Genomic DNA, 21,390 nt, shown 5'->3' on the forward strand with positions numbered 1-21,390 from the left:
CGGGATGAACTCCTGTTGCTCAGTCCCTGTTCCTGCCAACCTAGCAGTTTGAAAGCACTTCAAAGTGCAAGTAGATAAATAGGTACCGCTCCGGCGGGAAGGTAAACGGCGTTTCCGTGCACTGCTCTGGTTCTCCAGAAGCGGCTTAGTCATGCTGGCCACATGACCCAGAAGCTGTACACCGACTCCCTCGGCCAATAAAGTGAGAGACGGTCATGACTGGACCTAATGGCCAGAGGTCCCTTTACCTTTTTACACATTGCAAAGAGGCATGTATTTACTGTTCCACATGAAGAGCATTTTGCATGGTCAGTCAGAATCTGAACGCACAGGAGACAGAACTCTGCCTGCTATTTTCTTACCTTACTCAAGCTTCAGATTCTGCCTTTCACTCTACTGATGTGGTAAAAGCAATGTCAATAGATATGATACAAAAGGAAAAAAGAATGGGGAGGGGAAAGGAAAGGAAAGGAAAGGAAAGCAAGCAATTCATCTTCTGCTCCTTCATTGGCCATTGGATGCATATAATTGCACTGTTAAAGCAATTAGCGTTGACTGGGCAATATTGGAAGATGTAAGCTTAGTTAGTATAAAAGAGGTGAAACAAAACAAAAAACGAAGCATCATTTGGTCACTCATGTCACATGTGCAAGGCCCCTTCGGTTACACAGACTGAACTATCATTACTCAGTGCCTTCATCAAGCTGCTCGTGTCTAATTTCCATTTTTATATAATTGCAAGAATTGTGGCATACAAGCAGATCACCATGGAATCCACTTATGGTCTGCCTTAATTGCCGTTCTTTTTTTGTGGCATCTATTCCCATCCGAAGAACAGCGAATAAAGAATTTCACGATCTGCCACAATTAATCTGATGAATAATCAATGGCATTCAGTCAATTTGTTTAGAGATGCTGTTTAGCAATCTGGATGGAAAGAAAAAAGATTACGATACCCTGTCTAGTTAATAAAGACTTCGTTTTCAAGAACATCCGAGATTGCAGCATAAAGCGACAAAAACTAATCAAGGGGGAAATCAATGTTATGGCTTGCAATCCACTTTAAATATGTTTGATTCCAAACTTCTCTGTATGGGTTTGTTATGCAGGTTATTATCCTCTCAAGCAGCCTCGTGGAAGCTGATCACACTCTTCTAGATTGTGTGATTTGAGGATTGTGGTCACATAAAATTAATTTTAGGCAAACGTAATGTATAGCAAAAGGGAGGGGGGAAGGTTTTATTGTAGAGTATAAATATTGTTTTGGTGGAAAATGCCTTTCTTCCCCTTTTATGGTGTCTGGAGGCATACTTATACAGTGTGTGAGATATGCGAGGAATGACTTTCCAGTTGAGACAGGTTCAGCGTGATTCCTACTGGCTTCTCCAAAAAAAAAAAAAAGGTCGCATTTTCTCTTTTCTCTGCCTACTTAACAACAACGCTCCAACAATTATATTTGCTAGCAAAATATGTTGCATGGGACTATTACAGAGGAAGCTGCTTTATACCAGATCAGCCCATTTGTCCATCCAAACCAAGAGTGGGGAGGTTGTTGGCCTATGGCCAAGCTAGCATGCTCAGTGGTGAGATCATAGAATCGTAGAGCTGGAGGGGACCCAAAGGGTCATCTAGTCCAACCCCCTCCAATGCAGGAATCTCAGCTAAAGCATCCATGACAGATGGTCATCCAACCTCTGCTTAAAAACCTCCAAGGAAAGAGAGTCCACAACCTCAAGAGGGAGACTGTTCCACTGTCCAACAGCTCTTAGTGTCAGAAAGTTCTTCCTGAGGTTTAGTCGGAATCTCCTTTCTTGAAACTTGAAGCCATTGGTTCGAGTCCTGTCCTCCAGAGCAGAAGAAAACAAGCTTGTTCCCTCTTCCATGTGATAGCCCTTGAGATATCTGAAGATTGCCATCATATCTCCTCTCTGTCTGTTCTTTTCCAGGCTAAAAATACCCAGCTCCTTCAACCGTTCCTCATAAGGCTTGGTTTAATCAGAGATGATGAATACTGTTGTCTAACAACATCTAGAGGGCCACATCTCGCCCATCCCTGATCTAATCTACCTGCTCAGGCAGGCAGCAGCTCTCCTGGATTTCAGACAGCAGTCTTCCCCATAACTTGCTACCTGAGATATATATATATAACTGGAGGCAAACGGGATTGACCCTGGAACCATCTGCATGCAAACCAGCTGCTCTGCCCCTGAGCCATGTTTCCTCTCTGTAGGACTCTCATAAATATAACAATGGAAGTAACAGCATAAAGTGGGCCTTTAAACATCAAGCGCTACGCTGTGCAACACAGCATCTGTGCTTGATTGATCTCACCTATCACATATACAGAAAACGATACTTGGTGGTAGGAAAGGACCTCTGTGAATTGTTCTTTGAAGTAAGAGCCTGGCGATAGAGACACATCTTGACACCAATCCATAAGGAAGCCAGTTTCAATACCAGAGCCCGGCCTCGGAACGTGGAAAGTAAAAGATAAAAAGAAAACGAAACAAAGAAGAATGCATCTCCGAGCAAATGTAAGATTTTTGTCATCTTACACTTGGTGGGTGGGCTTTTCCTCCTTTCCTTGCCTCCCCACAATGAAATGTTCCTTAATCTATAGCTGCGTGGCAGGATGAAATTCTGTAAGGGTTCTTTCCTCCTTCCTCAAGATTCATGCCGAGGGGGAAAAGATTCTCTGCAGCTTTTGCTTGCTATGTGGCCACTGGAAGCAGAAGTGCCTCTTGGAAAGGGAAGCCAAACATACTTCATACGTATGTATAGCCTACAGCAGGGGTCAGCAACCTTTTTCAGCCATGGGCCGGTCCACCATCCCTCAGACCATGTGGTGGGCCAGACTATTTTGGGGGGGGAGGGGAGAACGAATTCCTATGCCCCACAAATAACCCAGAGCTGCATTTTAAATAAAAACACACATTCTACTCATGTAAAAACACCAGGCATGCCCCACAAATAACCCAGAGATGCATTTTAAATAAAAGGACACATTCTACTCATGTAAAAACACGCTGATTCCCAGACCATCTGCGGACCGGATTGAGAAGGCGATTGGGCCGCATCCAGCGCACGGGCCTTACGTCGCCTACCCCTAATGTGGAGCAATCGTTTTTTTCCTCGCCTCAGAATGAGAGGATACTGGACAACCTATTTGTTTGGGAATCATTTGGATTTGTTTGCAGGGAGCTTAGATGACCTTGCTTCAAAGCAAGGGTTATCCCACACTTTCCAGGCCACTTCCTCATCGCTGTTGTTATCATTGTCTTCAGGGAATGTGGGTTTCCCAATCAACAATAATTGTGCAACTGGAATTTGCCGGTATGTGATGGAATCCCACCTGAAAACGACAACAGTCTGGAAGTTCCTGAGGCTGTAAGCCTTATTTCCCATTGCCTGGAAATAAGTCCCACTGAATCCAATGGTTTATTATTTCTGAATACATATGTGTAACCTTTCACTGTGGATCTTTAATGCTTTAACATTTGCTTCTGTCTCGAAGATTGCCGTTGCCCTTTCCACCATGAGCACCGGTTACTGAGCTGATGCAGTGCTCTGATCCTGTGTAACCTCTTTGACAGCAATCCTAAATTGCTTCCAAGTCACCTTAATCCTTTTATTCCATAGTACAGCATAACTGGAAGCATCAAAGAGTATGACTAACTAGAGGCGTGGTGCAAAAAAGGTGGCCGTACTATCAGCTGATATAGAACGCAATGTCATCTTTTTCTTGAGAGCATCAAAATTCATGGGACTACATATCTGAATTAGTTAATCCTGTGTGGAGTGCAGTCTAAAGTAAAGGTAAAGGGACCCCTGACCATTAGGTCCAGTTGTGCCGACTCTGGGGTTGCGGCGCTCATCTCGCTTTATTGGCCGAGGGAGCCGGCGTACAGCTTCCGGGTCATGTGGCCAGCATGACTAAGCCGCTTCTGGCGAACCAGAGCAGCGCACGGAAATGCCGTTTACCTTCCCACCGGAGCGGTACCTATTTATCTACTTGCACTGGCATGCTTTCGAACTGCTAGGTGGGCAGGAGCTGGGACCGAACAACGGGAGCTCACCCCGTCATGGGGGTTCGAACCACCAACCTTCTAATCGGCAAGCCCTAGGCTCTGTGGTTTAACCCACAGCGCCACCCGCGTCCCTACCCAAAGGTAAATTCCACCAAGTCAATGGAGCTCTCTCTCGGGTAAATGGGTATCTTACTATGTTTCCCATATACTGCTTCCAGTAAAAAATATGGAAGGTATGTTTCCATGTAGAAAACTACATATATGATATTGTGGGAGTATATTGCATTTATCCTCTAGAAAAGGGGTTTCCAGCCCCACACCAAAAAAAAACCCACATTTTTTAAAAAGCAGACAATATACAGGCAACCCCCAATATGTGTGGGAATTGCATTCTGGGTCATCATGCACAACAGCAGGGCATGCATAAGCCTGCTCTGCCCCATTATGCCCCCACCCCGTTACACCCCCTTTTCCAGCTACTTCCAGGTCACTGTGATGCGCATGTGCACAATCACACATCAATTGGATGTGCGTAAATTGGTTGTTGCCTGTACACCCCCAACCCCAAATGACCACATAGAAAAGCAGGCAAACACCCCTCTGCAAAGGAACAGCCAAATCTCATTTCCAGCGCCATCATACCATTAAAATTCACATCACACATTTCTTGATTTTTGTGAATGTGAGCAAACAGCTAACAAATGCTTGAAATATAATGATAAATGGGGGTCCCCTATACATGTAGGATCTCATGTGTATTTTGCCAGTGCCTTGAATATCAACTATCTGGAAGCCTCCACTATTCACAACATTTTTAGTATGCTGCGGGGTTAAATGGAAGGTGAAGGTTTTTCATCATAATGAAATGCATTTAAAATGAGTTTTAGATAAAGAAATGTAGAACATAAAAACAGTAGCAAAGAACTATTTTAAGAGCAAGATAATCAAACACCCCAGAGATAAATCTCTTAATCTGACTGGAAACACAACAAAGAACCTGTTCTTGTTTTTAAAAATAACATAAGCATCTAATTTCCTATATTAGCCAAGATCAATATGGGACGAAACAAGTGAAGGAAATAATACAGCAGTGTAGATCTGAAGGTGCCTAGATATTATTGTGATAAGAGTTTCAGAAATGCTTGAACAGACAGCGCAAAAGAACAGAGCAGAATCTACATGGCATAAATTAGGAGCAAACAGAGCATAACAGTTCTGATAAGGTTTTCTGCAGTCTTCCTCCTCCCCACCCACTATCTATTTCCCTTACTAGGTAATCCTTGAACCATTTTCGTCTAGGGTATGATGTTTCAGCTAAAACTTTCATAATCTTTCAGTCCCCCCCCTCCACCCCCTAAAATGTTAATTCTAGATCACAGTTATGGATGTTATTGATCTCACTGAATTTCAAATGTAGTATACACCACCTCTTCAATTAGAAAATCTCAATGGAGGCGAGATCTGCCCAGGTTTACCCTGTGATTGATAAAAGTATTCTGCTCTATTTTGATGACCCAGATCCTGCATTAAAACACTGGGAAACAAAGTATACTCTTCTCCTGAAGCAAAGCTGTGCCTGATTGTTTTAATTAGTGCATTCATTTTCTGCATTTAATATACAGGAAGGTTATTAGACTATTATTTTAAATGATTACACATACTTTTTGTTGTGGCAAACCACATGCAACTATACTTGTGAGAGAAATGTTATCCATTTCCCCTCAAATCATGTCTGGCCTATTTTTGTCAAGGAAAAGCAGTCTACAAACGATGCTAAGAAACTCATTTAAGCTGCATTCCTATACTAACTGAACTTGGTGGGACTTACTTCTGAGTACGGGTGTATTGAATTGCAGTTTTAATATGGGGTAATTCATTTGTTATCCATGTAGATTAACAAGGGGGGGAAATCTATCTTAACAGTGAATGTCAATTCTAGCCAATGTAGGTATTATATTTCAATGTCCCTTGTGAAAATGGCCAGTCAGAAACCCTGGAAGAATCTGCTTGACTTCATTACGATTACTGTGGTTGGAATATTTTTGTAGAATTGTAGAGTCCCTGAGGATCATCTAGTCCAACCCCCCTGCAATTTATACATATTAAAGCCCTAACTCATAAGGCAGCTTCCTTCTGTGTTACATACATGATGTAGAAAGTGAAGTCTGAGGGAAGAATACATGCAACTGGCTTACATACTGACTCATAGCTGAAAACTGTGTCAGCTTATTAAGAAGCCAGACTTGTATACTGCTCATTCTGAAAATATATCATTCCCTGCCCCAATGTTGCAGCAATATATGCCTGAAAAGCTCAGTATATATAGCTAATGTGCATATTGCTCAATTAACCCATCAATTTCCTTATGTACAACATTGGTGAATGTTGACCATTAAACCAATTTAGCAGTTGACTGAAAAATCTTGAGCATAGCTTGCAACATTTGACAATAATTTTGTTTTAGCATATTTATTTATTAACATTGGGGGCGGGGAGAGAGGTTGTCTTTACTCCACTTCCCTGAATGCAAATTCCATTGACTTCCCTAGGATTTGCTTCCAAGTAAACGGCGTTACGAGCCATATGCTTCGCGGTTCATAGGGATACAACTGGCAGCACATCAAACGGTGAAATCAAATATTACGGTATCTCGGCGACTTTTTCTGTATGCCAGCGGGTGGGTCCGATATATACTTGTACGCATATTATGGCAGAATCCCAAAAAACCTTGGGCACATCTGCGAAGAGATGCCTGGGGCAAATATAGAAACCGAACGGAGCGACCAACTGCCTCCCTCTCCCAAGATTAGTAGCAGTGGTGTGTGGGGTGGGGGAAGCTAATTGTCAATTTCACCGGAGGAAATTGGCAACGCCAGCTCTTCCGCCCCTTTCCTAGACGCATATCCATCAAGGGAAGGGCTTTAAAACTTTTGCCATGCCTGGGCGAACTTCAAATGGCGAGCAAAACGCTAATCACCAAACGACACAGTTGGTTAGAGCGTGGTGCTAATAACGCCAAAGGATGCAGGTTCGATTCCTAGTATGGGACATTCCTGAATTTGTTAGCCGCCTTGAGCCCGGTCTTGGCTGGGGAGGGCGGGGTATAAATAAAATATTATTATTATTATTATTATTATTATTATTATTATTATTATTATTATTATTATTATTATTATTATTATTATTATTATTATTCCTGCTTTGAATGAGGGTGGACTAGATGACCAGGTAGGTTCCCTTCCATGCTTCTATGGGAAGCTGCCCTTTTATAGCGGTTCGCAGCAGTCTTGCAGGGCCCCTCCTCCTTCTCTTCCTCCCCGCTTCCCCCCCCCGCCACCCTCCCCTGTTTTGGGGGACGGGCAGCGCCTGCCCCCAAAACCTTTCCCTGCGACACCAAGGGGAAACGTCGCGCGCGCAGCCCACCCGTCTCCACTGACGCGATCCACCCAACCGGGTTTTCCGGAGCGCCGACGGGACGAGGCCCTTCGTCGATTGGCTGGAGCGGGCAGCTGCAGCCAATGGGCTGCGGGGAAGGCTTTCCTCATGGCAAGCGGGTGCCGGGCGCCGGAGTAGGGGAAGAGGGTCGGCCGCCGAGGGGGTCGCTGCTCGCTCTCTGCTGGCGCGGAGGCTCGCTCGCTCACTCGCCGTCCCCGGAGGCGCCCTTCTTCGCCGCCGCCGCGTTTCCGCTCGACATGCGCGGCTTCGGCGTGCGCTGATTTCCCGCGAGGGGTAGAGCCGCCGAGCGAGGAACCAGGCAGGCGCTGCTGCTGCTGCTGCTGCTGCTGTTGCCTCCAATGTGGGGATCGCCGTCCGGCGAGAGCACCTGGGCGACTTCGTGGCCGGAGTCCTTCTCGTCGAGGGTGAGTCTGTGCTGCAGCAGAGACAGAGAGAGGGGGGGAAAAACGGAATTGCTTTCTGTGGTGTGGGGCACTTTATGCAGAATCCCTCAAAGGAGGTCGCAGGATCGCCCCCCCTCCGCCCTCTTAGCATCTCCTGCCACTCTCCAAGAAAAGTCCCCAGAAACTGGTTACAGTACTGGAATAGGAAATCTAGCAAAAACAAGCAACTCCACAGACCCTTAACTTCTACCAATGATCATCATATTTTCAAATTCCTCAGTGGTAAGTTTTAGGCTGCACTTAATGAGGGACTTAAACACCCCCCCCCCATTTACTTAAGGGTAGATCCCACTGTTTAAAAAATGTTTTAATTGAAGATTTTCTTGGGTGACAAAAGTGCCATCGTCTCCGTTTTCAGATCATAAAGTCCTTTCTACAGATCGGTTATCTTCGATGTGAGACGTTAATGTTGTATATAGTATAAGTTTGGGGGAGAAGAGAGAGGGGGGGTAAACCTCACTGTGGACTGCGTCTTGCGTGGAATGTTACTTCGCCTCTTTTATACTCGTGCATTTTGATTCGGGCTGGTCAAGGTGATTTATGGAACCGAGACACAGAGTACTAGTTAACTCTCATTGGGGTACAATAGCGAGAGAGTGCTCTCCTTTCTCGGTGTAAGGAATGCCGTATTCAGTTCAATCCGCCGTTGCTTCTGTTTGGAAAAGGGTGAGTGCTTTAGGGTTGAACCCCCTAACGCCGCAGACAGTCCATTTTTGCTGGGAGTAAGCCCCTTTGAACTCGGTGGAACCTACTTTTGAGTAAGCACCCATAGAGTTGGATCTGCAAGAAGAAAGGACTATGCGTGCATTGGTGTGTGGGTGTGCAAACCCAGAATTTGGAGGGTTTTGCTTGCAGAAGAATCGTGTCCAGAATGGGGTTGGTGCAACTTTTTGCTGTAACTTTCTCAAGCGGGTTCTAAAGCAGCTTTTAATTTTTAACTCTGCATGGCTATGCAAGTATCAGGAATGGAACATAGCATTAGGAACTAGTGAAACTATTTATTATATAAAGGTCAGGGTATGTGTGTAATTAAATCTCTTTGCACTTTTTTTTATTAAAAAAAGAAGAAGCTATATTTATCTCTTATGCCCATAGCAATAAGCTGTTTCGCTGCGATCAAAAGGATGCGTTTAAAGAGCACGCAGCCAGTGTGGCAGTTGCTGCGGAATATCTGCCACTTTATATATTTATTTATACAATCCATGCAAGGAAAGCTCCCATCTGTCTTTCTAGCAGCGGGCCATGGCTATAGATGGGTGTGAGTTTCAGGGAGTCTGCCTGAATCAGGCTCCAGATGTGTGAGCTCAGCTGTTGTCTGTCACTTGGGTGACAACTGGCTCCCCCCCCCCCAATACAAGCAAGGCTTTGCTTTCTCCATTATCCTCAGTCAAGTGTCAATGTTTCAACTCCTTCCTATTATTTTGTATATACAGGGCAGCCCCGCGGGAGTTCCTTTGGCGATCCCTAACAATATGTCTGGGTCTTGGTTCTTTAAAGTTGTGAAGGGATGGGAGGAACATTTTTTAACTCTTGAAGGTGAAAACCATCTAGAATTCAGTTTTTAAGGTACAGAGTTAGCCTTCGCTACTTCGCTTAGAAAGTGCAACGAACGTTAAACTCCCCTCCCCTTTCCAGAGAAAATTGAGCCTTAGCTTGGAGATCTAAAACTTAAAGCAGTAACCATTTATTTTGGCTGACTTGGCGGGGGGGGCACTCATCTTAAGGTGTATATGTGGCTATGTTTGGGCCTAGCTCAGAAATCTGTCACTGTTCCCACAGCTGGGGGTTAAGGAAAACAAAATAAAGCTCTTTTTGTACTAGCTTTAGTGTTTTTAAATGCCTTCAACTGGGAAGCTTGAAGCACAGTGGGGAAGATTTTACAACTCCCAGCGCAATCTTGATGCAGAAGATTTAAAGGCTCGCCCTGTGTATTTCCCACATACTAAAACAAAAAGGTGACAAAAATAAATGGCTATCATGCCTTTTTCTGTAGCTTGAGGTGTGATTGAGAACACTGACCTTTAGCTAGCTGTTTCCCCACCCACTTTGCCTGCAGCAAATTTAGCAGAATCCAGGTTTTTAAGATTCATTTGGCTCTGCCATTTCCCAAGTATTTCAGTTCATGTAGAAGGTTCTGTTTTCAGTTGCTTGCTGAAGGAATTGTTTAGTCTTTATTTGATGCTTAAGTTTTAAAAGTAAATACTCCAGCAACAGGCATGGATTTCCCCCCCCCCGTTTTTTTCTAGCAAAAGCTGGTAGAAAGTTAAAAACAATTACAGCTTGATCCTGTGAATGTTTACTTGGAAAAAGTCCCACTGCACTAAAGGGGCCTCATGACTCTGTAAGCCTAAAGCTGTAATCCTAGGCGTCTTTAGTTGGGAATGAGTCCCATCAAACCCTGTAAGACATAAACTTCCAAGTTAACTTTGCTTAGGATCACAATGCAAGTTGTAGATTTTATAATTTGGGAGCTACATGGCTATTTTCTCTTTGTATTAACAGATATTGTAGTTGGGTCAGCCTTAGTTACCTAGGCAAACTTTAACATCAGCTGGGTGGTGGTGGAAACCTTACAGGGTTAATAGCTGAGCTATTAAGATTGAAGTCAGATGTGGCTAAAAGCAACAGGGGAGCCTGGATTTCCCTAATATCCTGTAGTATAACTGAAAAGGTAATTGTATTTTAAAGGTTTTTTTCCCTTTAATCCACACTGTTTCTATTTAGAACTTTAAAAAAGAAAAGCTAAATGGAACCCCAAAATGCTTTAATGCAGTGGTAAATTGAGAATTAAGTGAAGATTTTAAAATCATGCAGTATGTGAAGATTTTTGCACAGAAATTAAAGTAATCCCAGATTTTTCTTGTTTAAATGACAAAGTTTGCCACGATAGAAAACTAGGATGTAGAATGGTTACATCCACGTGAGTAGAAAATGTTTTTAGAGACTATTGATAATAAAATGTTTAGTCGAGAACATTGTACTTGTCAGAGATGTTGAAATATTTTGTTTCTTGCTGCTTGGATAACTGAGGCGTACTTTGGCGAAACAAATTCTTCTCCCTTGGTTGTTAACTGTTTGGTCTGTCTCCCCCTATCGTCTGAGAAAATCCATGGGTTTAGTGTGTCTTAAGTACATTGGAATCTCTTATTTGCTCATAACTGGCGTGGGGACTCTGGGGAGTTTTAACTCTGGGGGAAAGAGGGCCTTGTGGTGATTGTGCATGAACCTCAGCTCATTGCTGTACACGTGTGCTTGACTGAGCAACAGTCACCAAACATCATGGGTAACCAACAGGGCATCTTTCATGTGTTGTGGGATTCCAACTCCCATCAGCCCCAACCTGCATGGCCAATGGCAAAGGGTGATAGAAGTTGTCATCCCGCAACATCTGTAGGGCACCATGTTTGCTACCCCTGCCATATGCAGCAGGAGCAACTTCATCTGTATCAGCAGCTTCACATAAAAAAGAATAATAAAAAGGAATTGGGCCAACACATACCCAGCCTTCAGTAGAAAGCTAAGTTACTGAAAGTGACTCAAAGGCCTATGTAGAACTGCCACCCTCTGCAGTAGGGACAACATTTTCCAATAGTGGTATGAGAGTCAGCAACAGAGAAATTCAAACCCCAACCTGACATGCTGGAGGGGCTTTGGATGTTGTGGAGACATTCCTGCTGCTTGAGGGCCTCTGCCACAGTGAAAAGCCCCACTGTGCCCATTGAAAGTATGGGCAGGCAGAACTAATGCCAGCTCAAACCCCTAAAATGAGGTCTTCCTGGGGAAGAGGTAGAGCTGAACCAGCCAAGGATCTGCTGAATCCTAAGTCAGTCTAGCTACTGGTGATGGGCCCAGTTCTGGCATAGCCACTCCAAAATGGAGGGGAAGACCTACTATCCTCTGCCTTGACCAGTGTGAGCAGCAGAGCTTTGGGTGTAGTGGTGGCTTCTCCAGTCCATTTGACCATGCTGCTCCCCAGCCAGAAGTTGGGTTTGCTATTTCACATCATGCCTGTGAACAAACATACTGATTTGTACCTGTGTAATGGCTGTGGCAAGGGGAAAAGAGGTAGAGGCTAGGCTTTGGATGCAAAAGGCAGTGTATAGCATTTTCTGGTTAGGTTGGGGAAAATCCTTGTCTACAATCTTAGAGAAGTGGGGGACCTTTAGCCCTCCATAAGTTACTGAACTGCAACTCCCATCAGCCCTACTCTTCGTGACCCCATGGACCAGAGCACGCCAGGCACTTCTGTCTTCCACTGCCTCCCACAGTTTGGTCAGACTCATCTTTGTAGCTTCGAGAACACTGTCCAACCATCTCGTCCTCTGCCGTCCCCTTCTTGTGCCCTCTATCTTTCCCAACATCAGGGTCTTTTCCAGTGAGTCCTCTCTTCTCATGAGGTGGCCAAAGTACTGGAGCCTACTAAGCATGGCCAATGGCTAGGTATGATGGGAGCTGTAGTTTAGCAAGATCAAGAGGACCAAAGATTTCCCAAGCCTACCTGCCCCAGAGAGCTGCTACCATTCATTGTATGCAATACTGAGGTAGAAGAACCAGTGGTCTGACTCTGTATAAGGAATGTTCTGTGTTTTGGTGAGGATATCTAGTCTCACCATTTGACCAAAATGATTGTAATCCTAAAACTAAACTGTAGATTGTGATTATTGTTATTAATTTTTGGTCTTATAGTGCCTTGATATGAATGAGCCTTTTGCCTGCTCTCCATTTTGTCTGAACCAAGTAACTTTGCCTACCAGGTTTGGAACCATCCAGATTCCCACACCAGCTGCAGACTGTGGTTTAGATTTCTATGTTACTCTGAAGCAGTTGACCATAGCTATGGTCAGAGGTTTCCTGATTTAAACACATGTGTAGTGGAAAGGTTTGTCCATGTCTCAGTTTAATAAGCAGAACTATGGTTGTCTGAATGCAACCAAATACTTGGCTAGTTGCTTCACATCACATTTTCAGGGCCCCTTCATGCTAGCGACATACAGTCATTCCAATTTCTAGATAACATATCAGGGTATATGTGTGTGTGCTTGCCCTTTTCTCACCTTTTATTGTCTTTGCTATCTACCGTCTTTGTTTACTTTTTATCTTAGCCAGACTGACTTATCATTCCCCTCACAGTGATTATTACCTTTTCCTCCTCAGAAGTTGGAATATTCACAGATGTTCCGTGACACTACAACACTATTACACTATTACGGCACTAGTGTTATAAAATGTACTCGTGGCATCATTTTAAGATTAGGCTTTGAACAATAAGGCTAATGTTAGCAGTTGCTTTGACGATGGACCCTAGAGGCTCGTTCATGTATAATTTGTCATTGTTTCCAAACAAACTTTCAGTAGCAAATGTGAAAGAATGCCTTTCTCCTTGTCTTATAGTGGAATTTCTAGTATAACCATGCAATTGAGACATCTGACGTTGTAGCTGCCATGAATATTGTGGGATAGCTGTTGGATATGTGTTCTCTAAATCTGAACAGAATTTAACCATGTGAAACAATTTGTGTAAGGCTTTTATGTTAACTCGGCCAGCTTTAATTGTTCGGTTTAATGGAAAAGGTAACCTGAAGTTACCTGTTTGGGGCATCAGTCTTCTAGGTATACAGGTGAGTTACCTTCCCCCACTTGCTTATGGATTTGCCATAACAGGAACTGGAGGGAGGGAATTTCTTTTCTTCATCAAGCTGAAGAATGGTGAGAAGCAACATGTTTTACAACTTATAGCACACTGATGTCATGACATTTCTGGCAGCAGTACTCAGACTAATCAGATAATTTTCCTCCTTGCCAAAATGACAGTCTTTCCAGATGCGGTTTCCTTCATTCTTGGTCCATTGTCAAAGGGTATTTCCAGTTCTTGAGATAAATTTCTCAAGGGCCCTGTAATAACTCTTAACCTTGTTTTTCTATTATATTCATGTTTAGACTTTGTTCTAACTGAATTAATTATCTTAGGAAGACTCCAGGAACATGGTATGACCATGCAGTGTATTCATTACAGCTTTTTTTTATCTGCAGACAGATTTCCCACAATATGCACAGTAATTAAGATGCACCAGCCCATTCAATCACTTAAAGCTGTATTTAATAATAATAATTAAATGCTACAAAGGTGCTGTCATTTACCACTTTCTCTTCCCACTTCCCCCCTTCTCGCTTTTTTGGGGAGACGCAACACTGACTACAAGTCCTCACAGACTTAAATGTACTTGAACACATTTAAATGTCTGGCCCAAGTGCAACTAACTCTGTTGGATTGTAGCCATAATTTGAATTACTGATGACCAAAGGCACGATAATACCATAAAGTTAACCTGCAGGATATTTCCCAACAAACTTTGCTGGTTCTTAAAAATTATTTTCTTAGAACACTTCTCTTTTGCTGACCAAGCTGTTTAGAAGCTGGAGTTATCTACCCAGAAGCCCCTCTCCATGCTGACACTGCAAGCAGCAGTGAAGAGTTTATGTGCTGTAGTGGTTAAGAGACTTAGCTACAGATAAGGAAATCCCTGGTTTGGATTTTGCCTCTGCCATATACTCACTAGATGGCCTTTGGCAAGGTACCCTCAGTCTCGTATTGGCAAATTAGAAATAATACTAGTTTTATTTACTTTGCAGGGTTGTCGTAAATTGGATAATCCATATAAAGCACTGTGAACAGTTGACAATGCAGCTGTTGGCAGGTTACTTTGTCAAAATAAAAAGGAGATGCCCCACAGGTTTCCTTGCCACTTCTTATTCTGGGGTGGCACTTGCAGATTACAGTCATACCTTGGAAATTGAATGGAATCTGTTCCGGATGTCCGTTCGACTTCCAAACATTCAGAAACCAAAGCATAGCTTCTGATTGGGTGCAGGAAGCTCCTGCGGCCAATGGGAAGCCCCGTTAGACATTTGAGTTCCAAAGAACGTTCGCAAACTGGAACACACACTCCTGGGTTTTCAGCCTTTGGGGGTCAAAACGTCCAAGTGCCAAGGCGTTTGGGATCCAAGGTATAGCTTTATTCCCTGCCCAGACAAAAAAAACACCACACATGAAATAGCTGTGCTTTTCTTGCAAGCTGGTAATGACTCTCCCAACACCTAATTTGAAGACTTTCAGAAGCTTCTGGAATGATCCTTCTTCTGATGTTAGATGGAATGTCTTCTGGTGCAGGCTTCTAACTTAGTGCAGGTCAGACCAGAAGCAAGATGAAGTCCATTACCTGTCAGTTGGCTATGTCTGCTTGAAATACATGCATTAAATCTTGCCATCAAAGGTATGGAAGCTTTTTGAGCTGCTCTGCTCTGTTCTACCTCACTTTACTGCCCTTCTCTTGGTCTGTAAGCCAGAATGTCTGGGATATGCCCAGGAATGCAAGCAAATCTATGAAGACATTAGCATGCTTACATTGCATTCAGCTGTGCCTTAAAAAAAGAAAAAGAAAGAAAGAAAGAACATGAGCTGCAGATCTCTCACTTTACAGTTGTGGTCTTTGCCTTCAGTAACAACTCTTGTTTTGAACTACTGCCAATTATGCACAATATTGGCAGCCTAAAGCAGCTGTGTATTTAAAAAAAGATAGCTTCTCTAACAACCTTCTGAGAATGCAATTGTGATTGTATTTAATTTGAATTAGGATTCTTGGTTTCCTGTTCCTTCCTTCTTTTTTTGGTAAGCAACTTTCCCAATACAGTGGTACCCCGCAAGACAAACGCCTCGCAAGATGGAAAACCCGCTAGACGAAAGGGTTTTCCGTTTTGGAGGCGCTTCGCAAAACGAATTTCCCTATGGGCTTGCCTCGCAAGACGACAGCCCATAGGGAAATCTCCGGGACAGCGGGGAAGCGCAGCGCGTCTTCCCCACTGTCCTCGGACCTCCTCCCGCCGCGCGGCATCAGAACGAAGCTCCGATGCCGGGCGGGGGGGGAACGCCTCCTCCCGCCGCGCGGCATCGGATGGCTTTCCTGAAGACTTGGGGTGGGAGGAGGGTTTTCCTTCCCACCGCCAACATTCAGAATGCTGTTCTGAATGTTGGCGGCGGGGAGGAAAAACCCTCCTCCCACGCAAGCCCCGGGAACAGAGGGAAAGCGCTCCGCGCCTTCCCCTCTGTTCCCGTACCTGTCCTGAAGGCTTGCGGTGCGGAGAAAAGCCCTTCTCTGCACCGCCAGCCTGGCAAGCGGTTTCCCTAGGAACGCATTAATTGATTTTCAATGCATTCCTATGGGAAACCGTGCTTCGCAAGACGAAAAACTCGCAAGAAGAAAAAACTTGCGGAACCAATTAATTTCGTCTTGCGAGGCACCATGCAACATCCAACTTAAAGCCCATTGCTTTTGGTGGGTCCATTAATGAATCTGACATAGTGTTAGATATCACCCATTGCTTTTTAAATCTTACAGAAAATGGCCCCACGATGCCCATTTGCTGTAAGACTTGTTGAAACTAAGGACAGATCTACCTGTAATAGAGGGAAACCTGTGTCTTTAAACACCTGCTGTAAAAGTGATTTTTCAAGCAGAGGATAGGACTTAAAAGTTATATTAGTCTAAAGTATTTGATGCTTTTTTTTCCTAAACAAGAGACTGGGATATACCCATATGAGATAAGTGAGGTTTGTGTGTAAATAAAAGTCCTGTGAGGCATTCATTGACTGCTTCAAAACTGCCGTGTCATCCTCATACTGAATTTAGGCAGCATGCCAAGCCATGGTTAAGGAAGCTTGATGTGAAGTCTGATTTACAACAGACCATGGTTGTGATCTATCAACAAAGCAGAACTGGGTACTGTAAGTTGAAATGTGTCTGCAAACCATGGTTTGGCATTACATCTCAATTGAGAAACTGTTAAGGCTCCTGTTCCACCTGCTAACAGCCTCTGCACCTAGACAATTCACCTTGATTCCACCAGTAGTACTTTCAGTGGCCTCTTCAGTGTGGAGTTCATAACTACTGGAAAGGAGCTCATTTAGATGCATAATTGAGATTTTTAAATTTAGCAGAACCTTTTCAGAATGAAAGTTTAATTATTGTCTCGTAGTACTGAATTGTAATTTTAACTCTGTTAGTTTTGATGTATCTTTTATATTCTATTTTAGTTACCTGTGCCCTGAGGAACTATAGTTGATAATGGGTATAACTCTAGGGATGGAAGGAAGAGACAAAAGTGTGGAAACATAGCTTGGCAAGCATGTAAACTCTAGAGTTTAGTGTTTGCCCTGGCCTTCTATTCCTATTGCCATGGACTTTTTAACCAGATCATCTGTAGTTATGCTAAGATAGCAGACCTCATAGCTTCAGTGAGTCTTCTGGAAAGTTAAGTATGTGCTGGATTGCAGTGCTAACTGGAATAGCGGCCAATCCTTCCAGCAAGCCAAGCGTCTTGCCTTCTGAGACTTTGATGGGCTTTGGAGGATAAATATCTGAAGTCCAAGAATAGAAACTTGAGACAGGCCCTTGCTCAGCACCTGTGATCTGCAGCAGAAGTATCCAGTCAATCTAGTTAGCTCTAGCCAGTGACAGCCCTTCATCTGTTCAAGAGCTTAGCTTCTCTTTGTTTCAGCCAAAAATGCTTAGTATAGCTTATTGGTGGTTTTGATGACCTGCATGTCTAGAACATTTTCATTTTGTTTAAATCAGGACATTCGTAAGATTGATTATGGTCCACTGATGTTCTGATGGTCAGCCTAGTTAGTACCTGCTGGTTCCTAAGATTTCTGTAAGGAGTGTTGGATTAAGTGGAGCCTCTTAAGAGGCAAGATACTTGTTATGCTCAGAAGCAAGAGTGCATGCCTGGGATCCCTTAACGCTGATTAGTTATGCCTTGCCTGTTAAGAGTAGATACTTGGGATCTCCTGCTTTGTAAAATTTGAAACACTTGGTGGACCACAGGGAAACAATTGTGTGTTAAAACACAACCAAAGTAGCCCACACACATCTGAATGGGTCCTCCTCTTGCTTATATTACATGCCTTCGAAGAAATAATTAATGTGTCTGTGTCGACTTATAATATACATACTCATTTCTAAATGGAATTAAGTTTGGCATGAAACCCTGTCTTGTGTTTTCGCAGATGTTTCCTGAAATGTGTGGATTGTGTAATAAAACGTAAGAATTTTGGAAGGCTTTCTGTTCCTTTTGTTTATCATGATTATCTTATGGAGAACTTCATTGTGAGATCTTTCTGCCTGTGTTCAAGGCACAAAGAGAGGCTCTGAAGTGATAAATATAGTTTTCACTTATGGCCGATCACTGAAGTGATTTAGATCTTTGTTTCTTGTGCGTGTGGAAGAAAGGAATAATATAATATTGTACATTTGTTTGTTTTAGTAAAATGTAATCCTATAAATTCCTTTGTGCTCTTTCTATAAGTCTAGACAGCTTGGTGGGCTAAAAGCCAACAAAACGTCCTTGCTCACTGCCCAGTGTGCTTGAAAGAACAAGACAACTGGCCGCCTATGCTGGAAATAAATTCTTTATTTACAAAAGAGGTTAAACCAGAAGCTGCTTTGCTCGGAAGAGTAAAGTCTTAACGGCTAAGAAGTCCAGATCTTAATAGGTTTCCCTTGTGCTTTCAAAAGGTTGTTCTGAGCTCCTGATTTATTGGGGTTGGGAATACTGTTGGAGATCAAATGATGTTGCCATGTCATTGATTGACATACTGTTCTAATGCTTTGTGGTAGGTTGTTGAGAAAGCACTCCCATACAATCATGTCTCCAAGCTGGCTCTAACAACTACAATATAGAAATTGCTGCCAACATCCCTGGATCACGGTACTGACAACTGGGGGGGAAATGGGCAGGCATACTCCTGGAGGAGAAAGACTGCTCCCAAACCCTTCCAGCCTCTCCCTTTTTAAGGTTAGGCATTGTAGCTCTGTGAGGGGGTAAAAACTACACTTCCCAGGATTCTTTTGGGGAGGTAATGCCCTTGAAGTGCATGGTGTGCTGCCATTTCAGTGGTTTATAATATTGGATCATTTTTGGTAAGTCTTTCCGCCTCCACCCTCTTTAGATGAAGGCAGAGCTTTCAGTTGAAGCCATCTAAATACTGCTAAATACACATCTTGTTGATGAATACTGAGGCTAAGCACAGGTAACCTTCTCTAGATTTAGCCAGCATTGTAATCTTCCTCCCCACCATGACAATAAAATGTAATAATATATTTAACAGACACACACACACACAAAATGGACTCTATTACACTGTGGGCTTGCATTAATTTGGAATCCTTTTGACATGTTGTGTTACCATTTGGGACTGAGGTTTTGTCAGCACTGTAATTGTTCTTGGCATTATTGTATTTATGGTCTCCTTATGGATTCAGTTGGTAATGAGTAATGTAAGAGCTGATTATCTAAATTGTGGAGTCAGTCTTTTAGAATTAGCAGTCCTTATCATCTGATGCTCCTTGATGTAACTAGGAGCAGTTAGGACTTTTTAGAGGCATTTTGAAATCTCAACCCTTGAATTTAAATGCCTTCTTTATCTGGGCCCAGCTAATAATGTTGCAGTAAACCAGGCATAGGGACGCGGGTGGCGCTGTGGGTTAAACCACAGAGCCTAGGACTTGCCGATCAGAAGGTTGGCAGTTCGAATCCCCGCGACCGGGTGAACTCCCGTTGCTCGGTCCCTGCTCCTGCCAACCTAGCAGTTGGAAAGCACATCAAAGTGCAAGTAGATAAATAGGTACCGCTCCGGCGGGAAGGTAAACAGCGTTTCCGTGCGCTGCTCTGGTTCGCCAGAAGCGGCTTAGTCATGCTGGCCACATGACCTGGAAGCTGTACGCTGGCTCCTTCGGCCAGTAAAGCAAGATGAGCACCGCAACCCCAGAGTCGGCCACGACTGGACCTAATGGTCAGGGGTCCCTTTACCTTTACCTAAACCAGGCATAGACAAACTCGGCCCTCCAGATGTTTTGAGACTACAATTCCCATCATCCCTGACCACTGGTCCTGTTGGCTAGGGATGATGGGAGTTGTAGTCCCAAAACATCTGGAGGGCTGAGATTGCCTGTGCCTGCAGTAAACAGCGATAGTGGGGAGCTGAACTCCCCACTTTTCAGCATGCACTGATTACAAATGGTTAGCTGTGCAGGCTCTCAAAGTTTAAGTGGAAGAAAGCTTCTTGGTTACCTCTTTATGCTTGCTTGGAAGATTTTCCTTGTTAAACCACAGTCCTGCAAATGATAACTACACAAGGGATCCTTGGTCAAATTGTACTTCCACAACACAGATGTTGCAACCCCACTCACTGTGCTTGTAAGCCTTTATAAGGAGGTGATATCTGTCTATCTCAAAGAGTTGTATACAGAAGTTTCCATTCCTGTCCTGTACCACTGGAAATATGGTTGACCTCCAACTTGTGGGAATCTGCTAACTGGTCACTACCAAGCTCTGGGCCTTGAATAACTCAAGACAGGTAACTGCTATGACATAAGTTGTTGAAAAAAGAAAGAACCATTATCCCTTGTATTTGTTAGCTGCTTTTCTTACAGAGGTCACTGAAAGTGACTTACCTTAAAACCAGTTAAGAAATGAATGCTAACACTCAAGATACAGTAGTTGGCCCCAGAGTAAGACATGTAAAATCCAGGGATATGGATAAGGAGTAAGATCATTTAGTCTTAGAGAGAGGTGGCTATGTGAATTAGACTGCCATGATGCACACATAAAATAGTTAATGTGGGAGCAAGGCCAACACAAAGCAGTTTATTTGCCTAACAATGTTCTTTTTTTGCTCATTGTTTTCTGTTCTCCTTAACCATAGCACATCATGGGGTCACTAGATAAGTTCCATTAGATGGGTTTCTCATTGTTCAGCTATACCAGGGTTTCCCCAATCTTTGGTCTCCTGTTTTTTGGACTACAACTCCCATCATCCCTCGCTAGCAGGAGCAGAGGTCAGGGATGATGGGAACTGGAGTCCAAAAACAGCAGGAAGCCCAAGTTTGGGAAACCCTGAGCTATACCAATGAGACTAGGTGCATCCTTAAAATAAATAAAAAAGCCCTAAAAGTGTTACATTTTTGTATTTACATTACAAATCACACACTCTTGAAACTACAAATGTATCCATGTAATTATGTATTCAGTGTCTATACTGTATTGACTTGGCTGCGTATGCGATTCTAACTCTTTACACTGTAACTAGAAAATTCTGGGCTCATAGTTTGCATGAACTCTGCATCCTTTCAAGCTCCAGTTTGGGGATTTTACATTAACAGTATGTGAGTGGTACTTTGTAACTTTTTAAAATGTCATTTTGTTTGTAGGCTTGGCTCTTTAAAGGAGGTTCAACTAATGGTGATGAAGAATTAATCTTCCGGGGGGGGGGGGGCTGTCTCAATTTGCTGTCTCCATACCGTCCGCCGCCTGCCCTTTCTAGCCACAAGTTTTTCCATAAATGGAAAACTTGTTCTTTTTTCTTTTTTTTCAGACTCTCTCTGAATAGTTAATCCCGGGGAAGTGTC

General features: G+C 43.4%; 1 protein-coding gene across 1 annotated transcript in view; it reads left to right on the plus strand.

The window, feature by feature from the left end:
* Positions 1–7,596: 7,596 nt before the first annotated feature.
* The window catches only part of PRICKLE1 (prickle planar cell polarity protein 1), a 71,656-nt gene continuing 57,862 nt past the window's right edge, over positions 7,597–21,390 (plus strand). Inside the window, exon 1 of the mRNA XM_081211550.1 lies at positions 7,597–7,888. The gene's annotated coding sequence lies outside the window, so the exon portion shown is untranslated. The remainder of the gene's footprint in view (positions 7,889–21,390) is intronic.

The sequence above is a fragment of the Podarcis bocagei genome (assembly GCF_964188305.1).
Source record: "Podarcis bocagei genome assembly, chromosome: 10".
NCBI classification, from domain to species: Eukaryota; Metazoa; Chordata; class Lepidosauria; order Squamata; family Lacertidae; genus Podarcis; species Podarcis bocagei.